This window comes from Corvus hawaiiensis, chromosome 2, assembly GCF_020740725.1.
Source record: "Corvus hawaiiensis isolate bCorHaw1 chromosome 2, bCorHaw1.pri.cur, whole genome shotgun sequence".
Taxonomy (NCBI): domain Eukaryota; kingdom Metazoa; phylum Chordata; class Aves; order Passeriformes; family Corvidae; genus Corvus; species Corvus hawaiiensis.
Window position 1 is genome coordinate 22,657,145 of NC_063214.1, and position 13,640 is coordinate 22,670,784.

The following is a 13,640-nucleotide window of genomic DNA, read 5'->3' on the forward strand; positions in this document are numbered from 1 at the left end:
AGCTTTAATATCTTGTATACCACAATGTGGTAGCTATTGCCTTTTAATGTTGATCCCTATAGACCATCAATCCCTAACTAGTGTGGCTACTTACTGAAACTGAGATGGTTTCACACTGATTTATAGGTAAAAGATTCCATGTCTCATGACTAATTCCTCAAGTTTTGTGGTTCCACTTAATTTTTTTAATTCCTTTGGCCATCAACCACCACTGATTTTTAGGTAGAACTCTTCACTGATTTGAATGTGGAGTACTTAAGAACACCACTGGATTTTATGGCATCATGTTTTTATGGAGCTGAGTTACTTAATGATGTCAGAACATTTGTTTTTGAGATTTTCTCTTTTTTTGGTTTTGTTTTCTTCTGATAGCTTTAAATATGAAGTGCCTTATAACTTGGGAAGAACAAGTTTGTATGAAATAAAAACGGCTATGGATCTTCACTGAAAATACATAGTGAGGCTATTTTTACTTTCATTGCTCAGTTTTGCAGAATAAACAGATTACAATAAACAGAATATAGAGAGATGATAACATTATTATTATTATTTATACAGCACCATAAATGTGCATTCTGCTTAACATACAAATAAAAGATATCTCAGGAGATCACTTCAAGTTCAACTCCAGCATAAAGCACAACTTTCTCCTGAACATTTCCTTTTTTTCACAGTTGTTAAGAACAAATGTTTCAGACTGGAGTGCATTAAAGTGAGGAACTGAAATCCTTACCTAGGCTCAAAAAGAAAGTGATTTGATCATACTGCTTAAATGTATAGGCCAAAACTCACCCTGTTATAAAAGTCCTCTTGACTGCAGGGAAGGCCAGAGCTGACCCTACATTCCCACCAAAGCTGCTGGAGTCCAAGAGTGCTCTGAACTTTTGAAAATCAAGATTTTTTATGTTTTTAAAGGTGGTGACTCACTGTAGGTCATAACACGTCACAAAAATTATTGCAGCATATCAAACTGCATATTAATCACAGTGCTCACTTTCAACCAAAACCTTAGTCATTTAAAAAAATTTATTCTCTTATTTTTTAAAGGGAATAAACACTGAAGTGATTCAGGCCTAGAGACGCTCTATGAGGAAGGAAATCTTGGAGACTGAAGAGATTGAGAAACCCCAGTTGGAGCACTGATCCAGGTGATGAAAGAGGTGTTGTATAAGCTCACCTCCCAAGGTGTTGAGAGCATGTACATGCACTGTTGTTATCCATAGATATGAGCTGGGAGCCACAGGGGTGAAGAGAAAAGCTCACTCCAGAGAAACAAAATATTCCAAATGAACAGTTTTAAAGGAAAGTCACTGAAAATACTAACCAAGTAGCACAACAAATTAATTGAAAATACAGCATTAAAAATACTAATTAAAATAAGTGCCTATATAGTATAGTGTTTACAGATTTCAGAGGGAGGAAAGAATGTTTGCTGGAAAACTCTGTAATTTTGCAAGGCAATAAGAGACACTGGCAGGTGCCAAGTCCCCTAGGGATAACTTGTGGCCAAGCTTCAGAAGTCAGGAAGGAACATGGATTTCAGTGTATCTGCAACTAGGATCTTTGGCAGGATGCAACGCTTTGTGTGCCAAAGGGACACCTCTTCAGAACAAATTCTTTCTTTTAGAACTTAATTGTTAATGTAAAACCCCATTAATACAATTGTGGCAAGAAGATTTATCTAACTTTAATGCCTTGACAAACTGGGTAGTACTTCTAAATAGCCTTTTTTAACACCTGTGAAAATTCACCCAGTCAAAAAAAAAACCAAACAACTTCCATCCCTTTGAGCAAATGAATTGTGCTGCTGTTGGGGCACTGAACATTTAAGCAATGAGAAATAGTGTCCCAGTAAGAATACCACTCTAATCATGCAGCTTTTCATCATGACACAAAGATAAACTCAATTCAAAACATTTCCCCCAAATACAAATATTCAGAGCAGTTTCCCAGAGCCATCTTCATCTGTTGTCCCTGTTTTCTCACACAGATCTCACAGGAATGCTGAGGTTGGAATTTTGTAGCTCCCCTAAACATGAGATAATGCTATTCTTTCTAATCATCACTGTCAATTAGCTAAAAATTCCTGAAGTGCCAGCTAAGCAGTGACGCAGAATAGACTTCAATATATTCTAAATCTGTACCAGAGAACAGGAGTACTACATTTTTCTCTGTGCAAGAGTTTGTTTTGAGCATGTGCACCCTCCATGTCCTGAACTCTTCATAAACTGCAGAAGTAAACAGAGAGTGCTGCATTACAGTGTTGGAAACGTCCTCCAGACACTGTGCTTGTCTTTAAGTCATGGACAAAATTGATTTGTGAAGTCTGTATTGAATACTTTATTTTCAGTAAGAACTTGTGGAAGCCTATTTTTTAAGAAATGGAAGGAATAAAAGCAAAGTCCTTGCTTCCAACCAAGTAAGACCTGACACAATTTCAAGTAAATATGAATGGTAAAAAGATGTTCTAGCACTGCGTTATTGCCTCAAGTTGCAAAAGTTAGTAGAGTGGAAATGTGCATCATTCCAAATCTGAATGGATGAAAGGCCTTTGGTTCTCAAGGGTTTATCCATAACAATTCAGACCATGTTAGAGTTTGGGAATTTGTACTTTTCTATTAGTTTGACCCAGGGGTTAGGAAATAACTCTACTGGAAAAAATTCTGGACTCCTGTGAATTTAGTAGAACTTTTGTAGTCAGCCATGTCTGGAGTGGGATTTTCCTGATTGTCCAAAACAACTGGAAGCAAATAGCACAGTGTGAAAGAAAGTTTTGTAAAACCAGGGAGAAAATTTCTCTTCCAAGGATCAGAAAACACAGAAGCCAATTCTGTTGAATTGAAGCCCATCTTTACAGTCCTTCCCAGTGTGATAATTGATTTCAAATACCTTTTGAAACAAGGGATGGCATCCAAACAGAGGCTATCTGGTGTACCTGGATGACATTTATTATTACAATCCAGTTTCTGAGGAAATGTTTTTGGACACAGTCCTTTTTCTGACCTGAAAAATAAGATCAGGAAGATTATAAAGCAATTCCAATGAGGAAATAAATATTTACCTGTATATTTTATTTTAAAAGTCTCAATCAATAAATAGCCTCTAAACAAACAAACAGCCCCTAAAGCTGTTAAAAGCCTAATACAAAATTTCTGTTTAAGATCTAAAGGAAATTCTCTCTTGTCTATGGAAAGGGGTTCGGCTAGTGTCTCAAGGTCTGTTCCAGATGTTTTTAAATCTGCATGTTTTAAATCTGCTTTACCTTGATAATCCTTCCCAAGACTATCCAAGAAGAGGTCCATCTGGGTGCTCTGAGAATTCAGAAATAAAAAAACTCTCCAAAGTGATCTTAGTGCTATCTTCAGCTACCTCTGGCCCTCATCCAGCAGAGCACTTAAATCTGTTCTTCTCTTTGAAATTGGCTTGGCGATGTCAACAGGGCTTCTCATATATTTGCAGTTAAATACCAGCATAAATGATTATTTAGATCTAACCCCTCTCTATCAAGGCTTGAAACACCCACAGTAGTCACTGTAAGGGAAGGCTTTGTTTCATATTTCTGTTGATGATGTTAACATGTTACTTTTCTCTTTCTACAGATTTGCTGGACTTGCCACACACTGCTCTGGTTCAGGCTCCAAAGCTGCTTTGGCCCAAATTTATCCCTCTCAATCTAAACATCCCCACTCAACCCCTTCCATCACCTTCTCGGTACCCACACGTATTTACTGCAGTGGCCTGTGTCCATTGCTGGGGAGTGCTGACCTTCAGTAAAGCCAGCAATGGCTTTTACTAATTAAAGAGCAACTCACCCTCTCTGGCTTTGCCCTTCAATTTCTCCTAGAAATCCTTTTCTCCTTAATAGAAAAACATCTAGATGATGGAACAAAGCACGGTCGTCTGGTGACCCTTGATTGCCTAGAAATCTAATGGCTGTCTTGCAAGCTGGGGATCCACCTTTCCTTTTTTTTCCCCTTAGAACTTTGTAAAAGCTAATTGGAAAGCAATCACAGCCCAACACTTAATAGACTTTCACATTTCAATAGCAAATATTTTTTTCTGTGTTCAAGAGGCACACTGCGCAATTTGCTCCCTTTCTTAGAAGGTAGATAGTTTGATCTTGGCTAGGGAAGAAGGCTACAGTATATCACTTTTATTACCTTCTTTATATGAGAATAAATGTTTTATAAAAGTTCTGAAAATAATTTCTTATGTCAGGGAGGGAGAAACTTAGTTCTAGTACTCAAAATGCTTTAATTAGTTTTCCCTGAGTCCGTTTTCTTTGTTATCTCCCTACAGCTGAATCAGTTTTATTACCCTGAAGAAATAATTTGCTCTTATTAAGACCAAGTACTCTGTTCAATAATTTAATATGTTACATTCATCTTTAACGTTAAAAGGCCTGAGACAAAGTTCACTGAAATCAATGGAAAGTCTGCTAGGGACTCCAAAGGTCTTCGGATCCTTTTAAGGGAGTTTCAGTCTGAAGAAGCATCCATATTGTGGTTATTATGTGCAGCATATCTAGCTTGGATTATCAGAGGTGTAATTATGGTAGTTGAGGGCTCTGTGGGGCCAAATGGCAAGTATTTATGCAAGTCCTTGAGCAGGTGGAGCCTTTTTTAGTCTGAGTTCTTTGCTGCCATGGTTACACTACTACAAATACCTGCCCTTGTTAGCTTTAATTTAGCTTACTTATGGTTACAGAAGTTAAAGGCACTCCAGTATAGCCAAATTTACTCTCCCTAGAGGTTTCTTGTGTTATACTGATTTCATCCCTTAAATCAGAGGTATATCGCTGTCTGGTTTTCCTTCATCACTGGGTGGATCTCACTACTGCTTGTCAGCAGTCACCCATAACAGACAGTCTTCTCTAGCAGTATTGTCATTTTCACTTACAATCTATTTTCTCCTTTCGTTACTTGAAAAGGTTTTGATACTCCTCCTTTTCTGATAGGTAATTTTTGTTCCCAGCCACCTGTGTTTCCCTTGTGAATCTGTTAATGGCAATAAATTAATCCCTAGATGCGTTATAGCATGGTTGAGCACCATTGTATTGACAACTGAGCCAGAAAAGCCCTTCTAGCGCAGTTCCTTAGAGACTGAATATAAAAAGCCATTCTAGAACATCCTACACTCATATTAGGCAGTATAAAAATCATGTTGTGTGCTGGAAATATTATTCTCCTCCAAAGGACTGTGAAGCCTAATGTTTAACAACTGTATTTTGGAAGTGTCCAGTATGCTTGCTTATCAGTCTGAGAATCATGAGCATCTATTTTAATTTCAGGAGAAAAATGAAAATGTCACAATAAGCATCTTAAACATTTATTTAACAAGAGAGAAAGTCCCTTACCATTGTCATTGATATTCAAGAAGGTAAAATCTGATGTCTGTAAGTAATCCTACGTACTCAACTATAGTCTGCTTTTGTTATGGTCCTGTATGTCCAGTTGAAATTCCTTCACCATAACCTACTGGTACATTATGGACCAGATCCAAAGCTGGGTCAGATCAAGATTAATGGCTGAACTTGATCTTAGAAGCCTTTTCTATCCTAAATGATCCTATGATTCTAAGAAGGGGCAGCTTGATACATACAGTCTCTTTTGCCTTGTACACTATTTCAAAATCCAATAAAAGTTCCTTAAGACAGGAAATTTTGTGTCCTTATTTTCCATTGCTTTAACTTTTATTTCTTTTTTTTTGAAGCTTGTGAGAACTTAGGGTAGACATAAATAATTTCGTCTAAGTTTTTTCACAAGTGTGAAAACCTTAAATTTTTAAGGTATGTCCTGAATCACGTGAGGGAGGCATAGAATACTCTGGCTACAAGTACTGGTATCTTGAACCCTGTAATTAATTTTCAAGTCATGGTGCTGGAACCCGTCCACCATCTGTGTCCTCGATGCATGGACTTCATGAGAAGTATTGCTACAACCTCTAAATGGGAGGAAAAATGAGGGAACAAATTGAACAGTTATTAAGAATGGAGCTATTTTCCTGATGAAACATGACTCATGCTGACAATGGATATTCAAAGTACTCTGCAGATTTAGTAAGTAATGTTTCACTGGTGATAAGTGATGTTTGAGAATGATAAATTTTGAAGGGAAAGAAATTTTGCCCGAGTTTGTTCAGACACTTGTGTATCGTTTTTCTTGGGTACCTTTACCATGACATCTATCAGGAACCAATGCCTAGGCTTTGGGGACAGCTGAGCTTAATTTCTAAGCCTAATGTATGTATGCCCACATACACTGGAGTTTTGTTCCATACTCCTTGTACTTTCTTTTTTACTTCAGAACAAAAAGAATATATTGATATGCCTGAACTGATTAAGTGAATGACCCTGATACAACCAATTAATAATGTATATTCTCACTTATCTTGAAGGGGTTAAGGAAGACAACTCTTGGCAGGCAGATTTATCACACTCAAAATACCTGGTACAAAGACATGAGCTCAGAAGCCAAAGGAGGCACAGGCAGACTTTATGTCTTATTGCCTATTCTTCTTTGGGTGGTTCTGAAATATGATTCAAAAAAGCTCTTATCATGAGTGTATGTAGGTGGAGACAGGACTTACTATGCATTAATTATAATCTACCACAAGCCTATCAGAATGCTATTGCTGGACCAAAGAAAAATACCTCTTTAATGTAAACTTGATGGTGTACAAATCTATATCATAGTTCCTGATATATATGTAAGAACAAGTGTATTACAGTATAACTGTATTAAAGTAGCTTTTGAAAAACTTCTCAGCTTTTCTAGAGAGTTTTAAAAGCTAATATCAGTGCTAATATAATATAAAAGAAAGATTTCATTCTTACTCTTTTTAAATGTGAAGTGCATGTTTGATATTCTTCATACAATACTGGTTTTTAATGAGGTAAAATCAGTACAAGGTGTCTGTTTCTTGACTGATAGAAAATCAGAAGAAGAAATTAGTATTGTGAGAGAATATTATTTGCTTCTCTTGGCACTATCTTTTTGTCTTCATAGCTGAACCCTTTATTATTTTCATCCTTGCTCTATTGAAATCTAGGGGCAGGGAATACTTGTGTAGCAGGATATACCTCCAAGCACACACAGGTGTACTGAAAAGCCTTATGTGTGAGCTCCTGCAGTGATTTTTTAAATCCTTAAGCTAATCTATTGTCCATCTCCTCTATACCCAATGCTCTGTTCTTCTTTTTCTCTGTTTTCAAGTTGGACAATTCTATTTTCCGCTTCACCGAAATGAGAGTCAAAAGCCTTTGATTTATACCCTCAGTTCTCTCATTTACAGATAGTACCATTACAGAGATTTTTCACTATCCATTCTGCTTTCAGGTAAGGTTAGAAGTGCTCTGGATCTTGACAACTATGCAGCAGCAATAGGCTCAGGAGAGCTGCAAGAATGAGTCATGTGTTCTCCAGTGGCAAGTGGGGGGGAAATTTGTATTCTCGAGCTGTAAGAGGTGGTTTTCTTCTTTTTTATTTCAAAACAAGACTTATTCCCAGGTGTTCTAGCCAACTAAATTGATCAGCAAAGCCACCAGTTTTAGGTGAAGAAGAAAAGAAATATGTTTTGAAACTCAAACATATTTATCACCTACTTTCCAATACAAAGACAGCCACATTTCTCTCAGTGTTTCTCATAAGTTTCTTCTCTTCCCTTCACTCCCATGGCCTGCTAGAAGAAGGTGCTGTTACCTGGGGTTCCCAGAATAAAGTGGGTGCACCCCTTCACTCATGTACTCCTGTCCAGCCAACCTCTTTCAATATATGGTCCCTGGAGGTGTAGAGTGCAAGCTGTCCTCTGACAGCTGTACTTCCACTATAAATATAATTGTACAGGCTTCTTATCCAAAGCCAAGAGCCCTTGGTGAACCAGCCTTTACTAGCAGTGGGCTGCAGAGTGTTTGCAGAAAGGGACAAGTGTCAGGTCACACATATGTGGAGAAAATTTCAGAGAGGTACCCAAATCCTACTGAAAGTTGATAGGAACTAAGCACTTAACAGACCCTTTCTGCTCCAGCATGCCTTGTCCTGAGATAGAGATGTATTACTCATGCAGGACTCAGTGCTTCTAAGGTGTGTTTTTTTCCTGTTAAAAATGAGAAAAAAGAAAGGAAGAACTCAATGACATTGCTTTCCACTGAGTCTAATCAGGTTCCTAGGCTATATTTTTTCCTAGCTAGAATTTTAAATGTATTTACTTAGAATATAAACTACAACAGAGAAGATCAAGAGGTTTTATTTCAATACTCTGACAACTCCTGATTTAAATTCATTGCACTAGTACATTTAAAAAATTAATTTTCCTGTATTTAAAAGGGTTAAAAAAACCTAGTAAAAGCGGCTTGGCTTTACAGATAATGATAGCATTTAGCAGCTCCATGTGAGTGCCAGCATTAATGCTATGCTGAGGTATATGGTGAGAAGGAAAACAAAGTTTTTACTGCTTTTCTTAGATGTTTTTTACAACCAACACTCAGCCAAACTGGGAATAGGATGGCAATGCTGCAGTCCTTTATGTCCTTCTTGCTGTATGACACCTCTGGTTAATGCAGCCTACCTCCAGCACACTGAATATATCAGCCTCTTTTAGACACAGCTGCCAGAACTAATGTCAGGAAGGCAAGCAGAAGACCAGTCATAGGCGTATCTTTAGGCTGGCAGTCAGAGAAAAGACTCTTTCTGGACTTTTTTTTTTGAGGACAATTTATTTTGTAGCATCACTATAGGGCAACAGGAAGGGTCAGAAGTTAAATGAGCAAGCAATTTGTTGACAACATGGGGAAAATGCTGCTAGTGGACTTTGAAGTGGGAAATGTTTCTTAAAAGCAGACACCAGATGGGAGTTGATCATTTTGATGCTAGCAGGACACAGAATAGACATATTGTCAATTACCTAAAAGACTGCACAATTTGTCAAATATGAGTTGGACAAGAAGAGAAAGAGAAGTTATCCATGTAGCGGAGTTCAATGAACAAGTTAGCCCAGCTGAATGAAAATCTCTAGCAAGAGATCTTACTTTAAAGCATATTTTTGATCCCAGATAAAAGATTACACGTAGCAGTGATGTTTTTTCTTAGTCTTGTTTTTAAGCTGGATTTCCCAATGAAACGTTGTTTAAACACTCAGATTGTCTACTTATTTTTTGGTATCATGCCTTGCCTTTTAAATCAACTGGCAGTTTTTGACAAAGGGACAGACGTCTCAGATCTGCTCGCTTCCTTCACAATTACTGCATACAGACAGTTTGATAGAGAGTCCCCTGCTAATGTCTTGTTGCAGTATGAGCACAAACCTTATCAGGCACCAGTGAGTCTGTACTGATGCAGTGTGCCCTGAGAAACAAAGCCAGAGAAAGGCAGGTTTCATTCTTTGTGCTTCTTATGAAGTTTTATTTTTCCACAATCTGCTAAATTCAGTAGTCAGTTTATGCAAAAACACTATCATATTTATAAGAGGGCATACATTACAACTAATTCATTTTTATTATTATTATTAAAAATATTTGAAAACTTGTTATGGTACAGACTTCCATAGGCATCTAGGCAGCCAGGGAAGAAATGGTCTGGTTCATTTTCTACTTAAGTCAAACCCAGCATTTTGTTTGCCTAAAATACTGTACCACATCAGGCCATTTTAAATGATAATATATGAGAAGTACATGACAAGTGAGCTTGTAATATTGGCCATGAGCTATCAAAAAACTTGAGTCTATGTGGTTTTGACCAAAAAAAATCAAGGCAAATATCTCAGAAAAGCCTAACAGAAAAGAAATAAAGAGAGGAATCCTTAAACATTCGTGTATTCAGACGTGGAAGTGGGAAGAAATACGTACGAGGGAAAAAGGGGGATCATTTTGTTGTGTCTGACAGCCACACAATTAGAGATGCATAAACCAGCAAGCTGAGATATTAGTCAAAGATGTCAAACAGAACATCGATCTGACCTAGAGACAGTACAAACAAACTAGTTTAGATAGCAGTAATGCTCAGCAAACAGAGCTCTGTGTCTGTGTGTGTGTCTGTGTGTGAGTGTGATACACTCAAGAAGTGCCAGATTGGGGTTAAACTGCAGGCCAGTTGTTTATAGTTTAGGAAATACTTAGCATAAGACCAACAAGAAGCCTGTGGGATTATCCATACAAGCACAATCCTTGAGGCATCACAAACATCTTTGCATAAAGCAAGACCAGCTGTCAGAAAGGAAGAATAATTTTCTTTAATATTTGAATTTATTAGCCATAAAGAAAGGCTGACAAGAAATGTGAGGCATGACCATGTACAACAGGAGGCAGAGGTCAAACAAATGCTGCATATTCTGAATTCCACAGAAAACACCCCTCCAGAGGACAGCAGTCACAAGCTTCAGGGACTGTACTGATTAAAATGAAAGAAGAAAATACAGAGACAGAAGCAGAAGCAGAGCAGAGAAACCCAACATATTCTGAGCTGGCTGCTATCAATCAAGTCAGTACATTGTCCCTTATCATCTGGAAATTCAGTTTTCCCTCAGCAGAGCTGACTACATGTACTTTCCCAGTCTACTGCGATGGAAAGTTCTATCATCTCCAGAAAGCAATTTGCAATCCCAAACAAATTATATAATTAAGAAATCACTTTCAGAGCACTGTTCTAAGTTGTTTGAGACACAGCCCTATTGAAATCTGTCTCTAGGCATCCTTCGGCTCTCAGTGAGGTTTTAAGGGGTTATTTAAAAATACAGATATTAGAGACAATGTGAATATGGCAAATATTCCACAATGTGTGTCCTAAGGCTACAAACCACCATGCTATTCTATCTACCAGAAAATAGTAAAAGAGCCATTAAACTCAGACCTCGCTGAAGTCAAATGAAAGAGAGGGAAAACTCAAACCCTCCAAATGTTGATGTGTTCAATGATGTGTTTCAATGAGTGAAATGACTGAATTTTGTACACTGTATATTTATGCACTAAAACACACATCTAAAAAGAGAGGGAGGGAAAGAAGGAGAAAAGAACAGACTTGAGGTACAAAAAAAACCAGCTTACTCTGAGGATCTCAAAAGATGCAGTGACAAGATCCCGATATGCAGAGCTGAAGGAGCTCTTCAAAATCAGTGTGAGAAAACCACTTTCTACTCAAGACTATACTGCCCACAATTCTATGATGCATTTTCTCACACGCATAGCCCAGACCCTGCAAACTGAGTTGGATATAGGGGGTGTGGGGCAGGGGCAGACTGACAGCCTGAGCACACCAGTGACTAGCAGGAGTTCACCCACCTGCCACTGGCAATATCCTCTGCCCAGGAGGCACTTCACATGAAAGCAAATGAGGTGTTAGCTGACTCAAGCAGTGCAGAGGTCACTGCTGATGAAAGGCTAGTGAGCAGGGATTCAAAGGAGCAGCTTGACAGGAATGCGATGGCATGACAGGAGCCAAAGGAGTTGAGCACGCTGCCTGCATCTGTTCCTGAAAAACAGAACAGAGGAAGGTGAAGAGGCTCAGCTGCTTTGCATATAACCTAAGGAAAGAGGACTCGGTGAAGGAGGACTGAAGATATCAAAGGAAGATTGTCCAAAAGTGATGACAGTGGCAATGTGCTTTCTGCTGAGCTTTGTCCCACCAGTTGCTGAGGTCATGCAGTCCAAGGGCTGTGCCCTGCAGCTGTGGGCCCACATAGCACCTCGAGTGCTGGCACAGGGGGCTCCAAGTATGTGCAACCACAACATCACATTATTGTGGGAAGGGAAACCACTGCTTGAACACACATGCTTTCTTGAAAGCAGGGTAAGCTGGTAGGTGAGAAAGAAGGGTAAGAACAAACTTTTGGGCACCCTTTAAAACAAGGCAGGGCTTAGGTCTGTTCAAAACTTTTCTGTCACTTTACTGACAGAAAACAGGATTTTCAGCTAGTTTATATATTCATGAAAAGAGCTGATTTCTGTAAAAAAGCTTCGTATTTTTAGGACGGGGATTAGGAGAAGATGAAATTTTTCATGCAACTGAAAAGACTACAAACACTTCCTGATTGCACTTAATGTTGTCTCAGTGTAAAGAGCTGCCAAAATTTTCCCTATCACCTCCATGACTGAGTACAGAAATGAACCACAAGCCAATGAAATCTATTTTAAACAAAGCTTTGTAGTCAGCAGTGCCAAAATACATCTTTATCTTTAAAATAATAAATAACATTGACAAAATTTGCAAAAATAGGAAAGATCTTTCTGTTATGGCCCAGTCCCGGGAAAATATGTGTCAAAATACCTGAATGACCTTTTGAAAATATTTTGTGCAAAAAAAATACGAAGCATGAAATTGAAATCATATCCTGATCCTTAGTTAGTGTCACTGAGTACAAATAAGAAACAAACTACTTGTTCTTAGGTCTGGAAAAGAATGAAGGCAATAAATATCAGATCCATTATTTCTCCTTTAACAAGCAGTGCAATATTTCAGCCAAAAAATCTCCAGCCACCCTCAATTGTTGCTAGCAGCCAAATCTAATCTAACGACTGGGGACATGGATGAAAGTGGGATACAATTTCTGTCTTATCCTGAAGTCTATACCAAGAATAGCTTTCACTTGATCCAGAAGAACAGTTTATGGCTCCAGGACTTGAATACCTTCCCTGTTGCTCACTTACATGCTTTGCTTGCAGGAAATCAGGTTCCCGCTGCCAATTATGTTCATCGTCATCACTCATCCACAGAGTCTTACTAATCTGACAGACTTTTATTACTCTGAGTGTCTGTTGCTACCCTGAGCTGGTGTTTAACCTCTTCTCTGCCAGGTCATGGCATGTGGTCAAAGACCATACACATCTCTAAGAATATGGAGGGGCAGAACACTGATGGGAGAATGGGCCAGCTGGAGATGCTTCTTCCCTTTTCCACCACGCTTTATGTCACGCCTGTCACAGTCGGTTCTGTATGTCCAGGTCTTTTTTCTTGAATAGCACCTTTAATTCCCTAAAGGGTATCTAAAAATACCTAAATACAGGATTGGTATAAACAGTCCAGTTTTGAAATGAAAAGGTCTGTTCATTACTTTGTTTCTCAGTTAGAGACAAAGCAGTAGAGTATAACTGCTGTTGCTGTGCTAGGTAGCTCTCATACTGCCCAGCTCACACCTCTGTGCTAGAATAATGTTTTCTGAGTGTCCTGGGTTACAGTGTATTCTATGACCATCCTTGAGCTGTTGAAACCAGGTGGGGCAGTGTTTCTGTGCCTCCTCCCTCCGGACCACCTTCTCTTAATGAGCCCATTAATGCCTTGCCTCACGGCTCATCATCCTATTGTGAGATGCTCCGCCCAGAAGCATTCCATCCTGGATATAATCTGAGATTCCGAATACCACAGACACCCTTTCCACTGGATTCCCAGAGGACAGGAGCTACACAGCCACCACTGGACCTTCTGAGGAAGAGCAGACCCTTTCTACAGGATCACCGCTCCAAAAGAACCACATCCACCACTTCAGGAGGACTGCAGCCACCATCTTATTGGACTGCTACCGCCACCCTGACTAACAGGGCATCAGGTTGTATCCTGACTGTCAGTTTGAACCAGTGTTTTCTGGCTTTAGTTTTTGATTTCCCTATTAAATTGTCATTCTGACTTGGTGCCTCCCACTGGTTTGTTTTCGAACTA

General features: G+C 38.8%; 1 long non-coding RNA gene across 3 annotated transcripts in view; it reads left to right on the forward strand.

Moving 5' to 3' along the window:
- LOC125321970 overlaps positions 1-13,354 on the forward strand; it is a 77,297-nt gene extending 63,943 nt beyond the window's left edge. For all 3 annotated transcript variants that reach the window (XR_007201793.1, XR_007201792.1, XR_007201794.1), the window contains 2 exons: positions 1,048-1,148; positions 3,600-13,354. This is a non-coding gene — a long non-coding RNA (uncharacterized LOC125321970). The remainder of the gene's footprint in view (positions 1-1,047; positions 1,149-3,599) is intronic.
- The last annotated feature ends 286 nt before the right edge of the window (positions 13,355-13,640 follow it).